This window comes from Myotis davidii, unplaced genomic scaffold (genome assembly GCF_000327345.1).
Source record: "Myotis davidii unplaced genomic scaffold, ASM32734v1 scaffold762, whole genome shotgun sequence".
NCBI lineage: Eukaryota > Metazoa > Chordata > Mammalia > Chiroptera > Vespertilionidae > Myotis > Myotis davidii.
This window is the reverse complement of record NW_006293699.1, coordinates 321,160-326,485: the sequence shown is the minus strand read 5'-3', so window position 1 is coordinate 326,485 and position 5,326 is coordinate 321,160.

The window sequence follows — 5,326 nt, the reverse complement described above, 5'->3', positions numbered from 1 at the left end:
GTCCCTGCTTTTTTTCTCGGGTCTCTGGGCCCTTTGCTCCCCTCCTCGCTGCACTGCCAATGTCCATTTCCCTTCAGCAAGAGCTGGGGTGGGTGTCAGGATGGATGTGGTCTGAAGACTGGTCTATAGAATCCTGAAGAACTCAGTCCCTTTTGCTGATTTGAAATTGTGCCTTTCTTACACTAGTGGTTCACAAACTTTTTTTTAAAATATATTTTATTGATTTCTCACAGAGAGGAAGAGAGAGAGACAGAGAGTCAGAAACATCGATGAGAGAGAAACATCGATCAGCTGCCTCCTGCACATTTCTCACTGGGGATGTGCCCGCAACCCAGGTACATGCCCCTGACCGGAATCGAACCTGGGACCCCTCAGTCCGCAAACCGATGCTCTATCCACTGAGCCAAACCGGTTTCGGCAGGTTCACAAACTTTAAGGAGTCAGAATCACCTGGAGGACATGTCAGGTCACAGGTCACGGTCTTTCCTGAGGCTCTGGCTCAGTAGACCAAGAAGTAACATTTCTAACAGGTTCCCAGGCGCTGCTGGTGCTCCTGGCCTGGGGACCACGTTGAGAAGTAGCCTCCTGGAACATGTTTCTCAGAGTTGTCTGAGGCGCCTGCCACGTGGGACCTGTATCACACTCTTAGGACGCTTATTAAAAATGCAGCTGCCCAGGCTCCAGATCTGTTGATTCTATCTGGTGGGATGGGAGAGGTACAAAAATGGTCAAGAGTCTGCATTTTCACACCCAAATTTGTGAACCACTGTTACTGGTCATACAGGGAGCTTTATTATTTTACCTGTATTTTTGCCTGAATTTTCATTAGCACTATCTAGATGACAATCATCAACCCAAGGATTGGCATAGCCTATCTGAACTTGGAGTAGCATTCACCTTTGTGCCACCATGGATTCCTCACTCCACCTCTGAAACCTCAGCAGCCATGTCTGTGGGAGAACACAGCCATGATTTTTCAGTGCTCATTACAGTGCATCTCCAACTAGAAAAGTCTGGGATGTCGTCTAAACCCCCACAGAGCTCAGGATATAATGAGAAAGGCAACAAGACTAGAGAGCAAGATGGCATAAATCAGATGCTAATTTGTGATTTAGGTAGAAGGATACAAAAGGGAGGGAAGTTTTCCAGAAAGGTGGGACTTGGTGCTCTAACTTGAAAGATGAGAAGGATCTCAGATGGCCATGAAGTCCAAGAGCAGCCCTGGGCAGAGGTACAGTAAGTGAGCATCAGGTGAAAAGCTGTAGCTCAGGTGCTGAGGCCAGAGGAGGGGCTAGGACTCCTACTCCACCCAGGGCCTGGCTTGCTGCTTTGTGCCCTAAATGGGGTCCAAAGCAAAGTGGCCTGTCATTGGTCTGGAGTATCCAGAGACTGGATTCCGGGGGGAATGGTATCAAGAGTGAGCTGTGGGGATGGATGATAAGCTGTGGAGCTGGGAGTTTTTGCTGCTTCAGCCAAGGAAGGCTGCTCTATATTACAGCCCTGAAAGTCGCTGGGTCCCTGTGCAGTGTACCTGACGTGTAAAGGATGGGGGCTTCAGAGCTGGAGGAAAGTTGGCTTGACTATGCAAAAGAAAAGCCAATCTCAAAACTTATGAATGCTTTAAAAGCTCACCAAATAGGTATTTCTGCAAATGCCTAAAATTAGCATTGCCCTATTGTGGGTGAAGCATTGGCCTCCTGACGGTGCCCTCAGTGGTCCTGGATCTGTCTCTGGCTTCAAAGTTTGGATAGAACAGATCCAGGGATGCCCCTTCTTCCAGCCTCAACCACCCTATGTCTTTCCAGTCACCACCTCTGGAACCACCCTCAGCCATCTTCAGCCTGCGAAACCAGCCAACACCGTTTTTTTTTGTTTGTTTTTGGTGTGATTTTTTAAAAAATTATTATTACCTTAACTTCTTATTGCCAAACAATCATGAGCTCCCTAAGTCGTCAGTGTTCTTCCACGGAGGTGGAGGCTGCCGTCAACCGCCTGGTCAACCTGCATCTGCGGGCCTCCTACACCTACCTCTCTGAGCTTCTGTTTGGACCGCCACAATGTGCTCCGGACGGCAGGGGCCACTTCTCACACAAGTTGGCAGAGAAGCACAAGGGTGCTGAGCGGCTCTTAAAGATGCAAAGCTAGCGCAGTGGCAGATTCCCTTCTAGGACATGCTGAAGCCTTCCCAAGGTGAGTGGGGCAAACTCAGGACACCATGGAGGCCGCCATGGCCTTGAGGAGGACCCTGAACCGGGCCTTGTGGGTCTGCAGGGTCTGGGTTCTACCTGCTCAGCCCTTCATCTCTGACTTCCTGGAAAACCACTTCCTGGATGAGGAAATGAAATCATAAAGAAGAGGGGCGACCACCTGACTAACCTCTGCAGGCTGGCCAGCCCCAAGCTGGGTGAGTATCTCTTCGAAAGCTCCCCTCAAGCAGACTAGGACCTTTGGAGCCCAGAGGCCTTTGAGGGGCCCCTCTGCATCCCCCCATGTCTGGCTTTTGCCTGAGCCATTCTTCTAACCACTCTGGAGCCCTCTGGAAACAATAAAGCTTGCAGAAAAAAAAAAAAGAATTGGCCTCCTAGTCCTCTCAAACCTTAGCATGTAAGAGGTAGCCAGATGCTGGGAACTGAGTGAGGGGTGAGTCTAGTGCAGGGATGCTTGCTAAGGTTTGTTTTCAAACCTTTCAATGGGGGCAGTCTCGACTTCACCCTCACCGGCAACCCTGAGGAGAACAGGATCTAAAGAGACACCAGGGGTTTAGGCGAAACCAGCCTCGTATGGGCTCAGATTTCCTGTTATCAGTGGTAACCAGAAGTGTCTAGTTCTGTCTCCACCACTGGCTTGATGTATGTCACTGGGGAGTTACTTACCTCCCACTTTACAGAGAAACACTTAATGTCTGCCTACTCACATTGTAGGATTTATCAGGTCCCCACCGTTTGTTTTACTAGAGATCACCTAGTTCAAAATTTTGTGCGATAGCCCAGCTGTCCCATGCATCAGGACGATGCTCAGCCAACTGGTTCGATTCCGGGTCAGGGCATATGCCCGGTTTGCAGGCTCAACCCCCAGTGTAGGGCATGCAGGAGGCAGCCGATCAATGATTCTCTCTCATCATTGATGTTTCTAGCTCTCTCTCACTCTCCCTTCCTCTCTGAAATCAATAAAAATTATATTTAAGAAATAAAAATATCCTGTGTGATAGGAGAGGAAAGTGCCTTATTTGAGGTGACAGAGTGAGTCACAGTCCAGCCACAGAACCGGGTGTCCTGACTCCTCTCATCTGGTACTGAGATTGGGTCACAGAGGTGTGCTCTCTGGCAGGTAATTTGGTAACAACCATCTACCAAATTAAGTGCACACACCCTGTGACTTGGCAGTGTTGTCTCTAGGAATAACCTTCTTTATGCTTGCACAGTGTCCAAAGTTGCATATTTACTATAACACTAATGGCAAGAAAACAAAACCCCCAAAATGTCCATTAAAAGATGAATGGAGATATAAGCTATAATTCCTCCACACTATGAAACACTATGCAAAAAAACCCAAAACTAAGCAAATACATTCAATGGAAAAAGCAAAGTGCTGTGTAACTGATTCCATTTGTCAAAGATAGATGCTGAGGGGGCAGGGATGTGCTAGAAGAGGTTAATGGGGGGGAAAGGGACATATGTAGTACTTTCAACAATATAGATTTTTTTAAAAAGCTAGATGCTGACATGTGCTTATACAGAACCTGATAGTGTTACCTCTTTTGGTTGGGACAAACCATTTCTTTTTAACTTGGAAATAATAGTATAAAAATGAATCCCCATTTCCATGTCTCTTGGCTTCTGGGAAGAGGCTGGTGAGGTGGCCTTACAGTGCTGTGTCTCCAACCTGGGGCTGGGGCATCCAGCAGAGCTTCCTCGTTAAAGCACTCCTGCTGTTTATCCAGGTGCACCCTGACATCAGCATCTCTTCCAAAGCTATGAGCATCATGAACTCACTTGTGAATGACATGTTTGAGCGGCTGGCCTGTGAGGCCACCCGACTGGCCCCAGTACTCAGACCGAACCACACTGACGTCCTGGAAGTCCAGGCGGCAGTGCGCCTGCTGCTGCCTGGAGAGCTGGCCAAGCACACTGTGTCCAAGGGCACCAAGGTTGTCACCAAGTACACCAACTCCAAGTGCCCCGGGGCCTAAGCTAAATAAAGGGTGAATTGCTCTCATGCACTGTGGTGATTTCAAAAATGGACATGTGCAGGTGAGGTGTGATTTGGGACAAGGGTATTATACTTTTCCCCCTCTTTTTTTTTTTAATATGTTTTTATTGATTTTAGAGAGAGGGAGAAGAGAGGGGGAGAAAGAGAGAAATATTGATCGGCTGCCTCCTGCATGAGCCCACAACCTGGTCATGTGCCCTAACCAGGAATTGAACCAACCACCTCTCAATGCATAGGACAATGCTCAACTAACTGAGTCACCCAGCCAGGGCAGGTATTGTCACTTTTGATGACCACTGAGGTGGAATTGCAACACTTATACCTTTTTTTTTACATTGCTTTTTGGGTGTACCCCATGAGCACATGTGAAAAATGTTCTCGTCTGCAATGAGCTGATGTAGGACTTGGGGCTGGATTCAGAATCCTCCAGCTGCTACCAGCTGTATTCATCATGCCCTCTCTGGGCCTGAAATTCCTCCTGTGTTACTCCGCATGAGCCCACAACAAGAAAAATGATTTTAAATATAATAATGTTACATGCAATAAACCTTAATATTTCAAGAAAAACTATTTATTTATTTATTTATTTATTTATTTATTTTTATTAAATCTTTATTGTTCAGATTATTACAGTTGTTCCTCCCCCCTCCCCCAATAGCTCCCCTTCACCCGGTTCCCACCCCACCCTCTGCCCTTACTCCCCCCATCCTCATCCATATGTGTATGATTTTTGTCCAGTCTCTTCCTGCATCCCCCCACACTCCTTTTCCCCCGAGAATTGTCAGTTCACTCCTTTTCTATGCCCCTGATTCTATTATATTCACCAGTTTATTCTATTCATCAGATTTTTTATTCACTTGATTTTTAGATTCACTTGTTGATAGATATGTATTTGTTGTTCATAATTTGTATCTTTACCTTTTTCTTCTTCTTCCTCTTCTTAAAAAATACCTTTCAGCATTTCATATAATACTAGTTTGGTGGTGATGAACTCCTTTAACTTTTTCTTGACTCTAAAGCTCTTTATCTGACCTTTTATTCTAACCTAGAGGCCCAGTCCACAAAATTCGTGCATGGGTGAGGTCCCTAGGCCTGGCCTGTGATAAGTGCGAGCAAC